Raw genomic sequence first — 22,323 nt, 5'->3', positions numbered from 1 at the left:
CAAAATGGAGCAAAAGGGAGGTTTTATCTCCTTTCCCTTCCAATTGTGTAACATTACTTCACACTGAACTATTACCTTGGCTTCCCTTTGCAATGTTAACTAAGCCAGATGTTGCATCTGCAAGGGTTCGTGCTACAGTCACTCAGGCAGAGGCTTTTTTTTTTTTGGGGGGGGGGGGGGGCTTCTGTTTTAGCTCATTTCTGCAGCTCAGGCCCAGGCTTCTTAAAAATGGCCAAGTTTGACAGCAGCTCGTGGCATTTCCTTAGAGCTGGAGCTATCAATAGTGACAGAGTTTCCTCCTGTTGCAGATGGCTTCTCCAGTTCTTTCATTTAGCCGTTGAAAGAACAGCACCACCCCCACTCTCTCACTCCCTTGAAGCCATCATTTCTTCTGTCATACTGGTGCCAAACAACATGCGAATCTTTTAAAAATGGGTAATGACTTCATATGCCAATAGCAATTCAGTCATTATGTCTGAAAGATTTTGTTAGTATATGAGTGTCCACTGGTAGAAAAGAAACCAAAGTTTGAATGAATGATGGAGACCAAATTCCCTTAGGTTTGTCCCTGCATTTCAAGATTTAAACAGGATAAGGGTCTAAGGATGCTACTGCTGTTTTTCATACTATACCTATTCTGTGGATAAACAGAGGGTTTTAAACTTCAAAGCTTTCAATCCAGCACCTGTAGCAGTAAATTAATTCCAGTTAAAATTTACATACTCGCTCTCCTGTGGAACCCGGCCTTGTATTTTTTTAAATCTTATTTATTTCAAACAATACACTGAGAAGAGCTTGAGAAACAATATTATACAAGATAAAAAGCCAAGAAATTCATAAAGGAAACTGAGCCTCACTTTGCTGAAATAGTATAAAATATTGTTATGGTGTACAGCAGCAGTAATTAGGGGTTATTTTGAGACTTTTAATGTACCTGTTTGCTTCAGTGCCTCACTAAATCTTAACTCAATTCCCAAATTCAGATATTAGACATTGTTATAATTTAGCAAAGCACAGTCACATGAACTAAGCCATATTGCATAAACATGAGCTAATTGGTATGCTTAACTCCACAGTGTATTTAACAAGATATCAATCCCCTATATTCTCTTACATGCTATATTTCAGTAGTGAACTACCCTATTAGTTCAGCTAGCCAATTGTCTGATTTCAAACAAGTGAAAATTCATTATGAGTTTGTATTTAGCATTATTTATTTACCTTCTTGTCAGAATGGCTGAGGTCTGGGTTCTTCCTGTTGGCTTTTCAACAGGCAGCTGTTCTCTCGTTGGCAGTAATGCTGGGATTGCAGTCAACCCATTCTGAACTCCAAACATAATCAATGAATGAATGCTCTTTCCCCTCGGCTGTATAGTATTGCATACAAAATGTCTTCTTCCTCATAACTAAAGACATCACTTGTCTGAACAATTCTATATGTAATATGTGCCAGCGGGTACACTAACCTGTTTTTTAGGGCTCCTGTTCAACTACCAGCTCATGCAAATCTATGTGTCTCTGAGATGTATTTACTTAAATTGGAATGCCACTGTTTTAGAATGATCAAAAACTGCTCACCAACCTTGAATTTTCCCCAACAGATGAAAAGGGCAAAATAAGAATGAAAAAAAATAATCTTTTTTTGATTATGCTGAATTTTCATTTCTCAACATCCCTTTTATAGTTATGTATAGCTACCTGAAATAAACTCCCTTCTAGGCCCAGTAAATTCTGCTTGCTGGATTGGCAGAAATAGCATCAATCATTTAAAATAAAAAAATTAAAAGCTGGCAAAGAGAAGTAAAAGCCTTTCAAATGTTTTCCTTCAAATGCAAAGTTCATAGTGGGCAAAATGGAACAATGGTGCAATTCAAATGACTCATTCATAATGATGACACTTCTAAGCTTATCTTAAACTGGGATCTTTAATTGAAAGGGTATGCACTTTAAAAAGAGTCAGTCCCACCTCTTCATGTTCCCTTTAGATGTCCCTGGCCAGCGATCGTTCAAACTTTTTCTTTTAAGGTTTTTTTTATTCTCAGCTCATTTTCCACTTAATGCTGTTGTTCAGAATCAGGTGCTATAGTAGAACAAAGATAGGCAGAAGCACATTTTAAAGTCAATTCAATGACTAAAATGTATTTTAAAGTATATATTTTAATACAATATTTTCCTCAATCAGCTTTATTGCTCACTTTCCAACACTAAATTTCCCCTGGTTTCCTAACCCTAATTGCTCACTTTATTTTTGCAGATAACATCTGGGGATGTAGGGGTAAGGCAGTTGAATTACAGGGCATAGAGCATACAGTGAAGGGACCAAGAAACATGTGAACAGCTTCAGTTTACAGAACAGGGGCCAGAGATTATGTATGAAGTATTACTGGTTTAAAATCCATTTCCTCTTCCATCATTCTGGTATATAATGGGGAATAATACTACAGCTTTTATGACTATAATACTTTTTAACAGCTCAACCATAAACTACTTTTAGATAATAGTTTCTGTAGACTGCCTTATTTGTTTCTTGTCTATTCAGTGGACCTCATCAGTGCTTATGAAATTATAAAACTAGTTATTACTGCAATTCATGTTCTTGGCTGTATATGTAAAAATTGCTCCCTTGCTGTGAACAGTACACAGTGCAGAACAGCATTGTATGCAGTCTTTATTGCTGGCAATAGGATGTATGTTGTGTAACTATTTGGCTAGTTTTTCTAGTTATTTGAAAATTGAAAAGTAAGATTTCTCAAAAGTTGTGTCCTTGCAGAGCTATGACTGTGACAAGATGACTTGCTAATTTTTAGAAGCTCAGTGTCTGGTCATTATGAATTTGTGTTTAGGATTATTTATTTTCTTGTCAGAATGACTGAGGTATGGGTACGTATTGCTTTGACTTTATTTGTATGGGTCATGTCACCATTGCAGATATTTATTACTAGCTTTCTTTGTTTCAGGTGCTCCATGGAATCAGCAGACTTGGCAGAAAAATGAGAAGAGAAAAATCCTAATATTAAACCAAATGTTTTAGCTCAGTTTCTTATATCCTTTTTGAAGGATGTGGCAATTACTAAGTAGGTTGCCACCGTTTATAACCAGTTGGAAACTGAGCATCTAGTGACCACATTTTTATATAAGGAGGACTACAAGGTAAGGAGGCTGGTGACACCACTGATAACAGTTCCCGTTATCCCATTTGTTGAAGATACTTAAACACCTGCTTAAAGTTAGCAATAAATAGGCTTTTAAGAAATTTCTGGACCTAACTACAATGGTGTTTACTTATAGATGAAAGCTTGGTTTAAACAAATGTTTCTATCCAATTTAAGATATATTTGCATCAACTGTTCTAAGTTCAGGGTTTGCTAAAACTTGTATAATTAAGATGTATTAGGATATCCTACTTTTTCTTAGTATAGTTTTTCATTTTCTAAAGACCTCTGTGCTGCAAAATGTGGTAGGAAATTTAAGGTACTTGGCTCTTGAAATTGTAGATGTTGGAATTATCCATGCAAATAGTTTTGATTTTAATACTGTACAGAGGTGTTTATATATGCAAATAATCCAAGAGCAGTTTACTCTAGAGCAAACTACGCTAGAGTAAACTCTACTGGGCATGCGTCTACATGTGCAGGGACATGGCAGCAGAATTGCTACTCCTAGCAGCAGACTGCTTCTGCTTCTTGTGGGCCTGCTCCAGCCCCATGCTGCCACCAGGGGAAGCTGGAGACTCCGACCACAACTATCTGTGGCTGGCAGCCATCTTTAAAAGGCAACCCCGCACGCTACTCCTTGGCCAGGCACTTTTTCTGGCCCAGGAGCAGTGTGCAGAGCGCAGGGGCAGAATGCAAATGGCTCTCTTGCTGCAGCCTCTGGCTCCCTGCACCATGGCTGCTCCAGCCCCTGACCCTGACCATGATGTCTAGAGCCCTGGGCTCCTGCTAGCCACAGTGCTGGCACTGCTAACACCAGCAGACCCTCCCCACCTCCCCTGCCAGTGGGGGCTAGGGTACTAGGTGCAAGAGGCACTGACCAACCATCCACTCCTGCACTCCCCACTGTAGCCCACTTGGACAGCTGGCCACAGACCCCAGCCCCACCACACACCCCCAGCACCATGCTCACCCCAGACAGTTCTCTGAAAACTAGTTTATTCTCCTCCAAAGACACAGACACCCCTCCCCACTCCCTTTCCAACAACAAAGCCTCTCTCTCCCCAACAACAGAGCCTGTTGTCCCCCCTACACAGAGCCCCATCACCACCTACCCCACCACCACCAATAATACATCCTCTTCCCCATGCTAACTATTTACATGGTGTGTGTGTGTGCCCTCCCAGAGTAGGGGGCTGTAGGGTGGGGGTGCATAGGGAGCAGAGCTTGGGGACAGGCAGCCAGCATCCCTGCTCTGCCTGCTCCCCTGTGGGTGCGCATGCCATGGTGAGGTTGGTGGGTGGGGGGTCACCCAGGGGCGACGGCTGGTGCTGCTCTCTCAGTATGGGAGGCTCCTCCTCTTGCCGCCAGTGGCCAAGGCCAGCAGGGCCTGCATGTGGTGCTGGCCCCACTGTGGGCAGCTCCTGCTTCATGGCCACATGGAGCTGGGGTGAGCAGCATGGCTGGGCCCAGGAAGGAGGAGAGGTGGCAGAGGCCCCAAGGCGGCAGCTGGGACAGCGGCTCCTGGCTGGTGGAGGTGGTGGTGCACCTCCATCCAGGCCCATGGGGAGGCCTGCTGCTGGCCTGCAAGTGGCTGCTGGGGGGCAGGTGGGGTTGCATCTGGGGGCAGGGCAGGAGGCAGTATGAAATTGACCACCAGGGCCAGGATGGTTTCCAGCACCCAGCAGTCCTCTTCCATAGCCTCCACTGCCCTGACCACTAGGACAGCTTGCTGCTACACGGCCTCCATGTCACTCCTTCTGGGCCAGGAGCCTCTCCCTAAACTGGTCTGCCTGGTCCCTCCACTAGTCCCTATCCTCCTCACGCTAGTATCTGGCCTCCTCATGCTGGTCCTGTGTGTCCTTGCGGGCCACATCCTCTGCCCGCTAAACATCCTGCCAGGCCATGTCCTCCACCCACCAAGTCCGCGTGTCTGCCAGGTGGTCTTCGGCCACAGTGACCAGGTGGTTCAGCAGGTGGATGTGATCCTGGGTCCTCCACTGCCAGAGCTGGCACATTCACAGGCCCTGGCTGAGGCTGGCATGACCTTGAGCCTGTATCCTGCCTGCCAACTGGTGGCTCTCCCGAGTGCAGCTGCAGGAGACAGAGCCTGCTTGTGAGAGTTTGCAACATTTCTAAGATAAGATGCTCTGTATCGGGGCAATGTGCCAGGGCCTGGGCAGAGGCCAGGTTGGGGAAGGCCCTCCTGGGGAGGGCTGTCCCTCTAGTGTGGGTGGGGCTAGTATGCCTGGCATCCCAGGTTGGTAGCCTCTGGCAATGAGGGCATGCAGCTCCCAGTCGTGTCCTGCTACACAGGGGCATGGTCTCTGACTACCCAGGCAGGTGACCCCTTCAGGGAGGAGCTGGAGCTGCTGGTGGCCGGTGGTGCCAGGGCCAGCCTGGCCTCATGGGCAGGGCTGAGCCTGCAGAGTTGGCAAGGCATGCTCTGGCCCAGGCTCCTGGAGCTGCTCAATGATGCTGGGGGAGGGGAGCATGGTGGGACAGGCTTCTGATGGCTCAAGGGGCCCTCCCCTGGTGACATGTCACTGTAGGTGTCAGGTCACAGCAGAAGCTCAGGCAGGCCATCCATATGTAAATAGATGGCATGGCTGCTGCCAGAATCCCAGGGCACAAAGATCTCATCCGGTTGCCACATAAAGGGCATGGACTTGATGGCAGCCCCTGACCAGTGCTTGTGGTTGGTATCAGTGACCTACTGTGCCCTCAAAGCCTTGATGTTTGTGTGGCGCTGGCATGCTGACCAGTCATGCCGATGCTCCCGCATGTGACCTGACAGCCGCTTGTAAATGCAGGCATTGGAGCACCTGTCCCACACAAACTGGCTGAGAACCTCAACCTCACCCCAAAGTGCCATGAGGTCTGCAGTCTCCCGGGACCAGTTGGTGCCCAGGGAGGCAGTGTGTGGTATCGGGGGGGGATGCCAGCATGGCCCCCTAGACAGCTCACTGGGCCTCCACATGGCAGTCCCCAGTGCTGGTGGGCCTGGGCAGCTGCTCACAGCACCCAGCACAGGGGCACAGCATGAGACAGGCAGACACATGGGCTTGCAGTGCCAGGCACCAGCTGCAGGGTCCAGGCAGGCTGCTATGGGTTGCCTGGGGCCAGCTGCCATGGGGTCCAGTGACGGCAAGCTGGCTGCTGGTGGGCCCAGGGATTGGCGATGCGTAGGGGGTGCATGCAGGTGCACATGCATCCCCTGAGATTGGCGGTGCACCCCCTGCAATTGGGCACCAGAGCCACTGTCAGCAGTGCCTGCAGGCGGTTGCCTCTCGTTGCCACCCCCATCCTCACTAATGAGACTGCCAGCAGGTACCTGCAGCACCCTGAGCAGCTGGACAGCATGGTCCTGGCACCTGTGCAGAGATGCTGTGCCAGGAAGTGGCACCAAGGTACAGGCAGGCTGCTGCAACTGTCCTGAGGCCTGTCCTGGGGGACACAGTAGCCAGCAGTGGCCATAGGCTTCCAGCAAATTTCCCCGGGCCCAAATGTCCCCACAGGCCTTTAAGGGCCTGGGTTTGGGGCAGGTATAGTGCCAACCCAGCCCTGGGGCAGGAGAGGCTCTCAGCCCTGGGGCCCTGGAACCAAGCTGAGGCTGGCACCCTAGTGATAGGGCTGACCAGGAGCAAATTTGCTCCTGGTCAGTGTCTATATATGCACTACTGTGCAGTAACTAATTGTGAGTAAATTTGCTACTTGCATTTGCAGGTAGCAAATTTAATCATGATTAGAGCAGTTTCCTGTGTAGTAACCATCTGCATGTGTAAACATGAATACTTACTGTACAGTAATTTGTTCTACTGCACAGTAAAGCATCTCACGTAGATGCACCCTATATGACAGGGGCGGGCAGTTATTTCAGGCGGAGGGCCACTTACCCAGTTTTGGCAGGCTGTCAAGGGCCGCATGGATAGCCCCGCCCCTCAACAGGTGCCAGGCCCCCTGGTCACCATCTTGGGACCGATGTCCCAATGTCTTGCGACCAATGTCCCAGAGCCAGCACCAGTGGGGCCCAAAGCAGGGTGTAGGCTGGCAGGGGTCTGTGGAGCCGGGCTGGGCTGCATTAGCAGGGAGAGGGAGGAGCTGGTCCGGCTCCATAGAGCCCCTGCCGGCTGGGACCCCATGCTCCTGCCACCCTGCTCTGGGCCCCGCTGGCACTGGCCCCAGGACACCAGTGTGGGCCCTGTGCTCCGGCTGGCTCCTGCACTGCTCATTCCCAGTGCCCCCCAGCTCCATGGTACAGGCGGGGGGCAGCGCACAGCCCTGACCCCCTGCTCACTGGGAGGGAATAAGCTGGTGCTGAGCGCAGGGAAAAGTGGCCCCTTGCCTGCCCCATGGCCGATGCTCCCTGCTGCAGGCACTTGCAGCCTACACAAGGCTGTCTGGAGCAGGCACAGGCAGCCCCACACGGGCTGTGGGTGGCTCCAGTGCAGGGCGCTGGCCACAGGGTGAGTGAGGGGCCACTTTCCCCCACCCTGCCCATACTCAGCACCAGCTTGTAACCTACCCCGTCTCCCAGCCTGGCTCTGCACTGGGTATGGGCTTGTCTGTTGGCGGCAGCAGCTGCAGCCTCCCACCTTGCCGTGCTGGGCAGTGTTTACTGCTGCTGCCCACCTGGAGCTTGTGCACTGGGCAGCCCAGAGGTGGTGGTGGCAAACACCGCCCAGTGTGGCAAGCAGGGAGGCCGCAGCTGCTGTCACTACATGCAGCCCCAACGGGCAAGCCTGGAGCTGGCGTGGGGCCCAGGCTGGCAGTGGGGCTGGGTTACAAGGTGGTGCTGAACATGTGGGGGGGAAAAGTGGCCCCTTGCCCGCCTCATGCTGAGCACCCTGCACTGCAGATTCTTGCAGCCCACCTGGGGCTGCCTGAGCCTGCTCTGGACAGCCCCACGTGGGCTGCAAGCACCTGCAGCCAGCAGCACCAGCCATGGGGCAGGGGCGGGGCCTCTTTTCCCCCCCATGCTCAGCTTTTCCCCGGGCTCCTTCCTGGCACGGAGAAAAGTGGCCTGTCATCTGCCCTGTGGATGGCACCCCGCACTGCAGCTGCTGCAGCCTGCACAGGGCTGTCCGGAGCAGGGACAGGACAGCCCCGCATGGGCTGTGAGTGGCTGGAGCACGGGGCGCCGGCCACAAGGTGGGCAGGGGGGCCACTTTTTCCCCTCCCCATGCTCAGCTTTTCCCTGGGCTCCTTCCCTGCCCAGGGTCCCCCCCACGCTTACCCCCCCCATCCCACTTACCTGAGGTTCCAGCGTGGGGCAGCCACATCCTTCCAGGCCAGAAAACTCTGCTGGGGCTTCCAGCTGGGGGGGCAGGTCCGGGCAGGCCCTGCTGTTGTGGGAGCCCACTGAGCTTCCCCTGGGTCCTACTGCCTTGGTTCATGTCATTTTTGACAGGAACAAAGGCAGATAAATATTAATTTTCTAAAATTTTTAGGGGCCCCGTGGGCCACATAGAATGGTGGCCTTGTGGGCCGCATCTGGCTCATGGGCCGTATTTTGCCAACCCCTGCTATATGATATAGAATTGCTCTAAACTATGGCAGACCTTTTTTTGAATGTTCCAGATTAAGGTAATGGCTTGCCACTCACGATTTTCAAAATATTGTATATTATTAATGTAGTTAAAAAATAGACACATTTTCACTCCACTAAAATTCAATTTCTTAGCTGTAAAGTGTTGAGTGTCTGCCAAATGGAATTGTCAGCTCTTGCTGAGTCAGCCACTGTTTGAGTCTTAAACAATGATTTTTTCTTAGGATTCTTTACCTTTATGTTCAATAGTCCATAACGCATGCACTTTCTATGGATTTCTCTGGTTTTCTTTCCTCCTCAAAGTACTGTCCAGAACAAATAGCAGTTTTCCTGGCTTTGATATCCAGAGCTTGAATTTGTAGGATTTAAAGTTTGGAAGACAATTTATAATTTTTAAGACCATCTTTATTGTACACAATAGCTTTGTTACAAGATATCTATTGGTATCTTAGCATGTTCATCAAGATAAGTTAAGGGCCACAAGGATGGAGAAAGAATGGTAGCCAGGATTCCTAACAGATTCCTCTTCTCAGTCTGAATCTTAAAGTATGGGTTGATCTTCTCAATTATATCTTTCAGGTTATTATTCTCCACTTGGTTCACACAGCTACGAAGTATTTCTAGGCAACAGCAACTCAGATAAGCTGTCTAGTAAATGAAACCATTGTAGGGAGACAGAGAGAGCAGTGTCAGGAAGGATCTTAATGCTATTAAAAGTAGAGAGGGGTAGTTAGCTGCAATTAGTCTACAAGGTACAACTCTGCCCTGCCTTCTGACTGTTAAAAATGGAAAACTTTCTTCAAGGCATGTCTAAGCCAGCTGAGTTTCTTGAGCAGCTGCAACACCCAGTAGCATACATTAATGAAAAACACTGGTGATCTCATCCTATCAGCTATTGCCAGAAAGCTTTGTGAAGAAAGCCGTGTTTATTACATATGGAAGGCCATCAACTGGCCTGAACTGATGTCTATAAATAGTAGAGTTCAGAAACCTTCAGCAACCTGTCTAGCATAAGTGCTCAATGCAATCTGCTCTTGAAGTGCATGGTCTTTCAGTTACTCATTGAATAATGGTTTCAGAATCACACACATAATTGTTTTACTTACCAAGGCAATAAAATATCAAACATAGGACTACTGGAAGCTTCTGGTCACAAACAAAATGCTTCTATAGAGCTGTTGTTGCAAAAGAATGTCATGGCTGAAAGTACAAGGTTAACTAACCGTAGTCCTAGAATGTCACTTTTTTTCCTTTAAAAATGGTAGATTTGGGAAATTGGTTTTCCTTTTTTCAAAAGTGAGCCAAGACTTAAAATGAGCAATGAATAAAAATCCCCACTTCATATATTTCTAGGATTTTTTTGCCATTTTTCCAGACATAGGTTTCTTTGATAGTTTCAAACTGCCAGAAGCTCAAAGGAAGGATTGAGGCATTCAGTACAGCTGTCTGAACAGGTTGGCACTTTGACAATGTGTTGCACTGACCTATTTCTCTAGATAAGGACCTATAGGAAATCCAGTGTAAAAAATTGGCATTAAAGTTACTGCCAGGACTTGCTACTAACTTTTGGGGAAAGAACAGCAGGTAATCTACATGAAACAGCTCTGAAGGGTGTCCTGTTGACACTGGTACACTGGATAAGTGTATAAACATGGCAGTTTATATTGAGATTATGTAAATTAAATACAACATGAGTCCAGATTAACTACCATATGGCAGGGACAACACCATGAAGAATGACTTACCTGGAAATGGAGAGGAGCAGGGCCAACAAGACGCCACTGTAAATCAGAAGCACGGCAAAAGCGGGGCCATGGCAGAAAAAAACACCGCGCCAAAGACAGAAGAAAAAAAATTGCAATGGGTCCAGAGAGAGCCAGGGCCAGCACCAGCGCTGGTATGGACCCGCTTTATACCTGCATGCCAGGGCTGATTCGCTGGCCGGCCCCCTGAAGGGGGCATAAAAACCCCGACAAACCAGGAACAGGGAGGACTGGAAGTGAGTCCTCCGGAGGGCCCAGAGTGGCCCAGAGCTGATGACAGCCTCACTGAAGGAAGGTGGGGGCAGACAAAAATAAGCTGAGCCCAGGAGGGCCCACTTACTTATCAGAAACAGAGCTGTGGATTCCAGAGCCAAATGGACAGGACTGGGACAGCAATGAGCCTGAAGACAGCAAAACAGACAGATCTGTGAACTACAGCAGATGCAAGCCAGAAAGAGGAAAGAGCATGCTGGGAAGCAAGGTAACCTGGGACTGGTAAAAACCCCCCACAGTCCAGTTACAATATGGCCTAAAACCAGATGACACACCATCTGAACCAGACCATTCTAACTTAAAAAGGCAAAACAATGCCTTTACTGTGGCTAGCCCTAGTGGCAGTCAGAAGTTAACATTCAAGGTTGGTGTAAGGCAGGGTATAGGGGAGGCGGAGCCCCAGAACGGGAAACTGGGCAGGAAGATTGCAGGAAGGAACCAGGAAAGGCGGGATGTATGACCATCCTTCCCATAACAAGTTCATTCCAACAAGACATGGCAGGAAAGAACCCCTGGGGACCATCCAAGACATCTAACCTAACTACAAGCTGACAACCACTAAGGGGACAGCGGGGTCTTAAAAGCCCATATGAAAAAGCACACTAGTGAGCAGCACAGGAGGTTACATACCACTATGCAGGGAATGAGAAGTGTTGCGGTTAAGTATCTCTCCAAAGAGGCCTTTGAGGAGTACGAGCTAAAATTACAGTTAAGGAACTGTTTGTTTTTTTGTTTTTGCTTAAACCAAAGGATCCCCAAGAGGCCAGATTCACAAAATTCTAGCCATTTGCAATGGCAGGCTACAGATCATTGTGATCTTATTTACTGTTTACAGTACAATTCTGGGTGGGTTCACACACTCTCTGCCATAGATTCGTTACCTAGTATCTGCTTTAATCTATAAAAAGGCTTGAGCCCTCATAATCTATGAAAAGGCAGTGTTCCTTAATACTTACTTTGCAACAGTATTCCTGAAACCAGGTGAGAACTTGTCACCTGTCCAGAGGTGCAGCAAACACAGTGATGACAGCAGTCCACATAAAATCAGTCCCAAACAGGTGAAGATACTCTTAGATCAATGGGGGCCACCCCGGCACGTGTGCCAAGCATGGCACATGAGGCCATTTTCCTCAGCACACATTGGGGCCAGGGAGGCAGCAGCTGTTTGCAGCCTCCCAGCTACAGCCAGCCCCGGCTCTGGGTAGCTGCTCCCAGCTGGGAGCCCGGGCTGCTCCCAGCAGGCAGCTGAGACACTGCAAGCCCTGCTGGGAGCAGCCCGGGCTCCATGGCTATCAGCAGCTACCCAGAACCTGGGCCAGCTGCAAACATCTGCCGCCTTTCCACCCCAGCCTTGGCCCCAGTTGCCTCCCAGCCCCAGACTCAGTCCCAGGCTCTGGGGAGGCAGCACATATCAGCAGTGCTCCCTGCTGTGCTACCCTCGCTGCTTCTGCAAAGCAACGTTGGAACCTGGTGTGGCAGGTCACAGCGGGGGGCACAGAAAGCTGCCTGCTCCCAGCTCCCCGCTGCCCTGGCCACACTTCCCCTGCAGGCAGGGGCAGCAGCGAGGGGCACAACCCTGTACTGCTGCCCACGCTGCTCCTGTGCACACAGGGGAAGTGTGGCAGGGCAGCGGGGAGCTGGGAGCAAGCAGCTTTCTGCGCCCCCCACTGTGTCCTGCCACGCCGCATTCCAAAGCTACTTTGCAGAAGCGGCAAGGGCAGCCCAGCGGGGAGCATTGCCAGTATGTGCTGCCTCCCTGGAGCCCAGGGCCAGGTCTGGGGCTGGGAGGCAGCTGGGGCCAGGGCCAGGGTGGAGAGGCAGCAGATGTTTGCAGCCCAGGTTCTGGGTAGCTGCTGACAGCAACAGAGCCCAGGCTGGGGGGCAGGGGCTTTGTGTGGGGGGTAAGGGGCAGCAGGGCTGGGGGGGCAAGGCAGCATGGCTGGGGGGCAGGGGAAGCAGGGTTGGGGGCAAGGGCTTTGGGTGGGGGACAAGAGACAGTCGGGCTGGGGGCAAGGGGCAGCAGGGCTGGGGAGCAGGGGCGGGGGCAAGGGGCAGCAGGGGTGGGGGGCAAGGGCTTTGGGTAGGAGGCAAGGGTCATGAGCAGGGCTGAGAGGCAGGGGCTTTGGGTGGGGGCAAGGGGCATCAGGGCTGGGGGCAGGGGCTTTGGATGAGGGGCACAAGGCAGAAGGACTGGGAGGCAGAGGCTGGGGGGGGGGGCAAGGGACACAAGCAGGGCATCCTGCCATGTACCCCCTGCCCTCATTTTGTTTTTCTGGCACGCTGGCACTCCAGCACCTTCCAAGATAGGCACTGTGGGGGGTTTTGTCAGTCCGGCCAAAAAACACTGCCTACCTCTGTCTTAGATGATATGGGCATTTTCAAGCCAGCTGGACCAGACAACCTGCATCTGAGAGTGCTGAAGGAAGTGGCCAAGCTCACAGCAGTGCCTCTGGTGAGGCTGTTCAAAGAGTCGTGGAACTCAGGAGCAGTCCTGAATGACTGGAAGAGGGCTAACGTGGTACCCATCTTTAAGAAAGGAAAGAGGGATGACCCTGCTAACTGTAGACCGGTCAGTCTGATTTCAATCCTGAGAAAAATCTTTGAAAAAATTGTCAAGGAAGCCATCAACCACAAGCTCACATCTGGTGGGGTACTGAGAAACAACCAGCATGGCTTTGTTGAGGGGAGGTCTTGCCTAACAAACCTGGTGTCCTTTTATGACCAGGTAACTAACCAGCTGGACATGGGACAGGAGGTGGATGTCTATCTAGATTTCAGCAAGGCCTTTGATACTATTTCCCATGAAATCCTCTCAATTAAGTTGGAGTGTACTGGCCTAGACCAGGCTACAGTGAGGTGGGTTGGCAACTGGCTCAGCGGCCAATCTCAGCAAGTGGTAATTGATGTTGTGGCCTCATCCTGGAGGGCTGTCTCCAGTGGTGTCCCCCAGGGATCAGTGCTTGGGCATATGCTCTTTAACATCTTTATCAACTACCTGGATAAGGGAGTAAAAAGCGTAATTATTAAGTTTGTGGATGATACCAAGCTGTGGGGACAAGCGGGCATGTCTGAGGACAGAACAAAGATGCAAGTCGACCTTGACAGGCTGGTCCTATGGGCTGAATACAATCAGATGATGTTCAACAGGGACAAGTGCTTCATCTGGGTAGGAAGAAACCTCACCACTGGCTGGCACTGCATCCAAAAGGGACCAAGGGGTGACAATTGGCCAGAGGATGAATATGAGCCACCAATGTGATGAAGTTGCCAAATGAGTAAATAGAACTCTGGCGTGTATCAGCAGTTGTGTCGCCAGCAGATCCAGAGAGGTGCTCCTCCCCCTCTATTCAGCATTGGTGAGGCCACAGCTGGAGTACTGTGTTCAGTTCTGGGCACTACACTTCAAGAAGGATGTGGACAAGCTTGAAAGGGTGCAGAAAAGAGCCACCTGCATAACCAAGGGCCTGGGGGATAGGCCTTATGAGAAGGGACTTTGGGATCTGGGTTTGTTCAGTCTGAGTATAAGAAGGCTGAGGGGTGACTTGATAGCTGCCTACAAATATGTCAAGGGAGAACACCAGGATCTGGGAGAGCAATTTTTCAGAAAAGCACTCCCTGGGAGAATGAGGACCAATAGGCATAAGCTAGTTGAGGCAAAGTTTAGGCTAGGCATACAGAAAAACTTATTTTCCATATGGTTAATTAGAATCTGAAACAGTCTTTCAGCAGAGATGGTGCAGTCGCCATCTCTGGCAGTGTTCAAGAGGAGGCTGGACAAGCACCTTGTTAAGCTTGTTTGAGCCCAATTACCATGGCAGGGGACTGGACTTGATGATCTTATAAGTCCCTTCCAGTCCTTCTTTCTATGATTCTATGATTCTATATTGGGGGACCAAGCATCTGCTAGTTGGATATTGCTGGGGAACATGGGATATCCTTCCTCAAGAGAGATCCATGGTACCAGTGACTGAGGCAGGGGTTACATAGGACCCAGCTCTGCCTGTACTAGACATGCAAAGGACTCTTTCTACAGGGGGAGATCTGGCTGTTTTCCTTCTCTTTTTGCCATGGGATTGAAGCAGAGGGAGCAAAGCCTTGTGCAACATAGCTGGTTTCATGAGCCCAACCAGAACCCTGGCTGGGTTGGCCTGTGTTGAAGTCCATGCTACTTCAACTTCACTGCTGTCAGCTCTCAAACTATCTGGAGTGAAGTTGTTTTAGGTATAGCTATGTATGATACAGTCAACACCTCTGATTACAATATAGACACGTTCCAAGTCCCATCTTTTGTGGGAAAGCATGCCAACTGATCTGCATATTTCATACTGGTTATTTATCTTAAGGTCTGCAGTGTGGGCTCAGCTGAACAACACTGCTCTGTATTACTTAATCTTTTCTTTTAAAAGAATAAAACACTTTCCTGGTCGTCCCCTTTTCCTGAGAGAAGGGTGCACTTGAGCTGCCTCTTGGATTTGCTGTATCCAATTTATAGATCAGACTTTGAAATATAAAGATCAGTGGAGCCTGCTGGGCTGCAGTCTAAGGATTTATTCTTTGCCTCAGATCCCTGCAGATTCAGACATGTAAAAGAAGCAGGCAGCATTCTACATTTTACTTTGTGCCTACTCAGTGAAGAAAAAATTATCATATAATGGTAAAGGGTATTGGTAAGAGAGGCGGTCCAGTTGTAGAGTTCTGTAATGACACCATTTCTGCACTGATGCCTTCTGCATTGTAGAATATCACCTTTTATGTTCGTGAATGAGTCTAGTGCATGAGCCAGGAAAGGCAGGCCTGGATTAAAATATAGGCTTGAGCTCAGTCCAACACGTGCACCCCTACCAGTTTCCTTCTGCTTTTCCTTCTGGCCCTACTTGCCATGGACACTGCTGTTTTAAAGAACAGCTTATGATCTCTTGCACAGAAATAGGTCCAATCAAACTTTTATGCAGAGGGGACAAGACACATAGCCAATTCCAATGATGTGTCCTTTACTAGTTCTCAGTTTTACTCTACATTTTATGTTTTAAATACCCTTTAACTAAACATATGTATTGATGATTTGGTTAAAAAGAATTCCATTTTCAAGACTAGTTTCATCCTATTTTCATAAATAACTCGAGCACTTAGGAGTCTAAGCTATTTCAAAAGTCAGTAGAACTTAGGATCCTAAATCACTTACATATTCTTAGAAATTTTCCTTTAGTTGATTAAACCCTTTCCAATTTAGAAGTCTCTAGGAGAAGGGGGAAACATTGATTATAATGTGGGTCAGATCAAGCCCACTATCTTGTCCCTGTTGAAACAAATGGGAATCTTATGACTGGCTTTTAAGTGAGAAAAGGAATGGATCTCGAAGTGCTTGCTTGACTAGCAGTTTGAATCATAGACTCATAGGGCAAGTCCAGACGAGCGCCCACATGCCTCTTACCCCACTTCAAACCACACAAGGGGCATGGCCCCCCAACAGGGGTTTTAGCCCCCACACAAGAGGTTCGGCCCCCCAACAGGGGGTTCAGGCCCCTAACAGGGGGTTCGGGCCTCACACAAGGGGTACAGCCCCCCAACAGGGGATTCAGCCCCCACACAAGGGGTTCGGCTCCCCAACAGGGGATTTGGCCCCCTAACAGGGGGTTTGGCTCCCACACAAGGGGTACGGCCTGCCAACAGGGGCCAAATGGCCCCCACAGGGGCTACTTCCCCTGACCTACAATTGCTGCCCTACCTGGCCCCATCCCCTACCAGCTGCTGCAACCCCCCAATGGCTGCCACACCCAGCCTCCCCCCCCCAACTTGCACCCCCAGACCCCTATGGCTACCCCCACAACCCCAGGCAACTCATTAAAAAAAAAACCAGAAAAAAAAACCAGGAAAAAAAAGGGGAAAAAAGCCTCTGCTTACCTTAGAAGCAGGGGTAGGGGTGGGGGGGGGGCTCCAGGGCCTCCTGGCAGAGCCCCCCCAGGCAGCACAGGACAGTGGGGGGGCAGGAGGGCCCAGGCTGGGGCTGCTGGGGCTGTCAGCCTGCCCCGCACTGTGCGGCGGGACCCCAGCCAGCCAGCCAGCAGCTCGAACTGCCGGTAAGTGCTGGGGTTTTGGGGTTTCTTTAAACTATGGGGTGGGGGGGCAGGGATCAGGCGGGGCTTGGGGGGCTGGGGCTGGGCAGGGCAGGGGTCGGGGGGCTGGTGAGGATAGGGCTGGCCAGGGCAGGAGTCAGGAGCCTCGGGGAGGCTGGTGGGGGGAGGGGCCAGCCAGGGCAGAAGTTGGGGGCCTTGGGGGGGCTGCTGGGGGGTGGGGCCAGCCAGGGCAGGGGTCGGGGGGCTGGGGGAGTGGGTGGAGCCGTCGGGGGGTCCCCCCCGTGGTCCCCAGCCCCCCCGACCCCTTACTGGCACTGGAGCCCTGGTGCTGAAACACAGGGCCTGGCCAGCCACATGTTTCAGCACCAGGGCGAGGGGCCAACCATAGACGCTCTGGCAGCCAGACCATCTCTGTGGAGGACCCAGCCTCCAGTTGCCTCAGGATTTGCAGCGCGGGGCACATTTTTTCATTCCCGCATGTGCCTGTTTCTCCTCCTCAAAGGGGTTTGAGATGGGGCAAGAGGCACGTGCGCGCTTGTCTGGACGCGCCCATAGAGAAGTAAGGCTGGAAAAGACACCAACAGGTCATCTAGTGCAACCCCCTGCCTGAGGAAGGATCATTCCTGTCCAAACCATCATATACCATTTTCCACTGAGAAGTATTTTTCAAGTTATCACAATGACAACTTTTTTCCACTAAAAAGAAAAGAAGCTGTTTGGTATATTAATAAAAGTTTGACACTGGCACAGATGAACTGAGGAGAGAGTGCCTTGTCAATACAGCTGTAATGGCTACACTAGCTAAAATTATTGGAGTGTATCCTTTTTCTACTGGTTAAAATAAAGAGACTGGAATAACACCTACCAAACTTTCCATTTAGCTATGAAATAACTTAGGAACATGGGTAAGATTATGGCTCTTCAGCTACCTGTACAGTAATATCAATATGCTGTTCTATAACAGTAACATGCTGGCCTGGAAAAAAATCTGTAATGTAATTCTTTTACAGCATAAGTCATGACTTCTGGTAGAATCCAGGATTACATCTGAAGTGAAGACAGATTTCCCACTAAATCTGTCTGTTTAAAAATCAGCAGCCATAGCTGCCTTAAAATAGCTAGAAATTTTACAGATACTTCCTTATTGCAATATTTTTGGAACTCATGGGTACATGGATAATGGAAATCTCTTAACACATGATCTGTAGAAAGCCAAATAAAGTCATTACTGGGACAGAGATTACCCAGGAAGAGTAGGTACTACTTTGTTTTTGAAAACTCTCCAGAACTTATACACATCTACTACAGGAATAAAAAAAATTTTGATTTGATCAAGGTGAGTCCTTGAAGGCTATATACAGAAATCATAAAACCAAGGATAAATGTGATGTCCTCCCCATTCTTACTGTTTATTACATATCCTGAACATATCCTGAGATCACTACCATTGTTATAAAGCCACATGGTCTAATTACTTACTGTGTCTCAATGACCCAATACTGAAAATAGGAGCAAGGCTGACTTATCTTTGAAACATGCTTTGAGATCCTCAGAGGGTGCTAGGTAAACCCAAGGCATTATTTGTAATCTATAGTATCTTTCAGTTAAATTGTCTCTTTGAATTGTTACTGCAATTTAGGGTACTTGCAAGTTTAATTTAAATAAAAAATAAGTAACCTGAGGTTTTATTTTTTGGTGTTCTCTATATGCATGGATCATCTTGTGTGTGCATATGGTTTAGTGGTTATTGGTGAAACATGTTTTTCTTCCTGGTTTAGGATACCTCTGTCCCTGATATGTCCCTCAGAACTATTGACAGTATTTTCATGCTAAAAGTTAGGATTATAATAAATCTATTGCTTTGTTCCTTAGCCACGGGGACAATTGTGGGTACAAAGATAAATTGCCCGGACTTGTTTACTTAAAACCAGAATGGAACGGGGAATATAGGTTGTAAAGATATAACCAGAGAAACTAGAGAAGATTTGCCAGAGTTAAGGAGGGAAATCTTAACTCACTGGTTATATTTTAGGTGCATTAATACTGGGGATTTTTTCTCTCTCAATGAGGATGCTTTCCAAGAGGCTTCAGTTGGTTTAATGCTCTTGGCATGGAGATTGGCCAACACGTGTCTCCCAAACTGCTGTCAGCATGGTTCATTGGGGTGGAAATGTAGGAAAGACCCACAAATTTTTTTACAGTGATAGCAACTGAGTGAAAGCTACAAGGAGCAGTGACATGAAATGAGAACAGCTGTTGCTAGATATTTTAGGATGGGTATCAGTGATAAAGGAATGAAAATGTATGTTCCTTAATTAGCATGTGTATCTGCTAAAAATGTTGCTGATAACTAGAAGGCTGAACTGGGGTCTGAACTATTTGGAGCAAATTTACCTGATGTAAATGAAACCAGCTATATTATGCCAGAAATGAATGTAGCGGACTGTTGTGATGATAAAACATCTTGTTTGTATTTTATTTTATTTTTGTATGCATCTTTGTTTCAGGGAACTTAATATCACAGAGCACCTTATATTATAATTAATAGATAATAATATAATATATCATTATAGTATCACAGGTACCCATGTCATGCTGACCACAGGATTTCTGACAACATTTAGCACAGCGTTTATGTCATGCATTTTGTTGATCCTGGAGCAGAGGGTGAGTGACATGTTCCCAAAAAACAAGACTTGAGAAAATTTGCTGAATTTATCACTGGTGAGTTATAAATGCTCTCTGCTGAATACACATTCACTAATTTATATTCCCAATCATAGATAACATGATGAAGTCCAGAGGTACATATTGGGGCAATATTAATTAAAGTATTGAATATTACTGTAATGTGAAGCTCAGTTGTTTTAATAATTTGTGCAGTAATTAATTCTTAAGAGATATCCAAGTTTAAAGATACTTGCCCTCCATTGTTGTCTTGTACCTTGTACTCGTCTTAGTGGTGTTTCTCCCTTTGGGATGTTGTCATACCCAAGCATTGACCAGTTGAATACGACGTGATTCTTACTGGATAAATGAATTAGAGTGAATGTTCTTGCTATATTATTTTCTTCAGCTTTTTAAAAAGTGTGTGACATTTCTAGAGCATTTCAAATGGATGGATAAATTGTTTACTACTTCTGGAGTTAATCTAGCAGTGCTTGCCTACAGCTTTCTGCACCATTAAAGATAATGTTCACTGGTTGGCTAATATAATCAGGAGATCATAGAACTGTTAATATTTTTGCCTTTATATCTGCCAATTTGCCTCTGGTTACTACGCCAGGGAATTGCACAAATGTTATTTGAAGTAAATGTTTAGAGCCAAGATACATTCTGGAGTAACTCTAGTTTGCACACTGTGAAGTCCTTTATTTTTTAAATAATAATCAGAATATTACTGGAAAAAGGTCCTTTGGGATGCGATCACTACATTCAAGATTCTTGGTTTTATTTACCTCTTAATTTTGTCTTAAACTAAAAATTTAAAACAATTTAAAATTTAGATAAAATTAATGGTATTTTTCCTTAAAGGCAAAGAACAGTCATCCTCTGAGGGTTCTCCTGGTTAAAATTTCTATAGCATCTTGAACATGTAACCTTACGTAGCCTTATCTAAATGCTAAGACTTAATAGTAAATACGAAAGCTGGCAGCCAGTAGCAGAGTTTGATTGAATGGACTTTTGGCAAATAGCATGCTAAGAGAGTTATATCTCTTGCTAACCCTAACACCGCCCCCCCCCCCCACCCCCCAGAGTCAAAGTGTAATTTGAACCCTGGAAGTAGCAACAAGCGTTGTCACTGACTTCCAAATCCACTGCATTAATCTGACTTTGTATGAAAGAATTAGAAAAGGATTAGAACATACACAGCAGGTGGGTCTACATGAGATGCTTCACTGCGCATTAGATTAATGCACAGTAAAGCATCACCCTATACACATGTGTGTCAATTATTGGGTATTAAATTAGTCTAATGCACCATTTGCTAGTACCAGTACAAACAACCACTAGAAAGATGGCGCATTAACTAATGCACTGAAGCACATGTGTAGACCTTGACTGGGAGCAATTTGCTCCTGGTCAGCCCAGGTACCAGGGGGCCACAACTACTGCCTGGCTAAGCCCTGATCTCCCTGGGGTGGGGAGAGCTGTCTCAGGCAGGTCCTTCCCAGCTGTGTGGAGATCAAGGTTGGCCCCAAACTCCTCACTGCTGGGTGGGTGCTGCCCTGGAGCCAGGACAGTGTCTTCCCCCACCCCACAAAGCCCAGGCCTGACTCCTATGCCCCCTGCCAGCCTGGAGCTGGGGCACAGGGGTGCCTGGAGCTCCCCCTGGTTGCTGCAAAGGGGCAGATCAGGGCAGGAGCAGCTTCTGAACTCCTCCTATTGGGAGCAAATTTGCTTCCAACAGGTGCATGTTCAGATTCATGCCCAGGAGCAGTTTAATGCACCAGAATTTTCTGCGTACAAAATTCAGGTGCATTAATGGCACATGTAAATGTGCCCACCATGTACTTCATGGCTTGTGTCTGAAATTAGGGATCCTAAGAGCTCTATGTTTTGAGCAAGATGGGTTCTGTTTTCACTGGTGTGTTGACCTAGCTAACAGCTGAACCGTTACCTTTAAAATCCAGAGTTAGCCTTGGGCTTCTCAAGGATTGGTTTTAATTGCTGATTAGTTAGCTGTGCCAGCTCTCAAGCATAGATGAAATGTAATCCGTTGAGTGAAATAAGATGTATTAGTGAAGTTATGGCATATTTCAATGTACACTATCCACATTAGTGTGCAGCTACAGAAGAATAAAACCCAGCATACACAAGGCTTTAGAAAATCCTAAAACACTTCATCTCTTTTCAAGAATAACTGTATCCAATGGCTCAGTATGAAAGCAAGGAAAACCATCTCCATCATGTTTGTGAAGTGCTAGCGAATGTGCATGTGATGAAATAGAGCACTCTATTAGTGATGCACTCTGCATCATGACGGGGGTCCACAAGTCAAAGTATATAGTTTGTCTGGGTGGTGCTGTAGAAGCAGGTCTTTCAGTTCTCCTGGAGAACTTTTTTGGGCAATTTTGGCAAATGTGGGCGCATCTACACAAGACATTAAATGTGCAGTTGATTAATTCTACTGTGCATTACCGCAGCAGGCAAAAACTGTGCTAATGCGCTAATGCATAGTAGAATTAGTCTACTGCACATTAGCATAACAAAAAAACATGCACCAGTGCCACTGCACAGTAGCACTGATTATGGTGCATTAAGTTAGTACCTGGTATTACTCTACTTAATGCACCATAATTACGGCACATTAAGTTAGTATCCGTCATCACTAAATGCACCGTAATTATGGTGCATTAATGAACGTGTCAATGCGCCCACTGTGACTAAAATTGTTCAAGGTTCAGTTGTGTTTTGCCTTGTAAGTAAACTGTCGCTGGGATTTTTTTTTTTTCTTTTTTGGCCTTGTCTTTTAATTGGCTGATTTGGGACTTCTCTGTAACTTGTACGGG

At 47.7% G+C, this 22,323-nt stretch overlaps 1 long non-coding RNA gene across 2 annotated transcripts in view; it reads left to right on the top strand.

Annotated features, from left to right (window-relative positions):
• The window catches only part of LOC109283254 (uncharacterized), a 106,755-nt gene extending 87,072 nt beyond the window's left edge, over positions 1 to 19,683 (top strand). For both annotated transcript variants that reach the window (XR_009463985.1, XR_009463984.1), the window contains exons 2-3: positions 2,958 to 3,150; positions 19,384 to 19,683. This is a non-coding gene — a long non-coding RNA (uncharacterized LOC109283254). The remainder of the gene's footprint in view (positions 1 to 2,957; positions 3,151 to 19,383) is intronic.
• The last annotated feature ends 2,640 nt before the right edge of the window (positions 19,684 to 22,323 follow it).

The sequence above is a fragment of the Alligator mississippiensis genome, chromosome 8, assembly GCF_030867095.1.
Source record: "Alligator mississippiensis isolate rAllMis1 chromosome 8, rAllMis1, whole genome shotgun sequence".
Taxonomy (NCBI): domain Eukaryota; kingdom Metazoa; phylum Chordata; order Crocodylia; family Alligatoridae; genus Alligator; species Alligator mississippiensis.
This window is presented reverse-complemented; position numbering and strand designations above follow the sequence as displayed.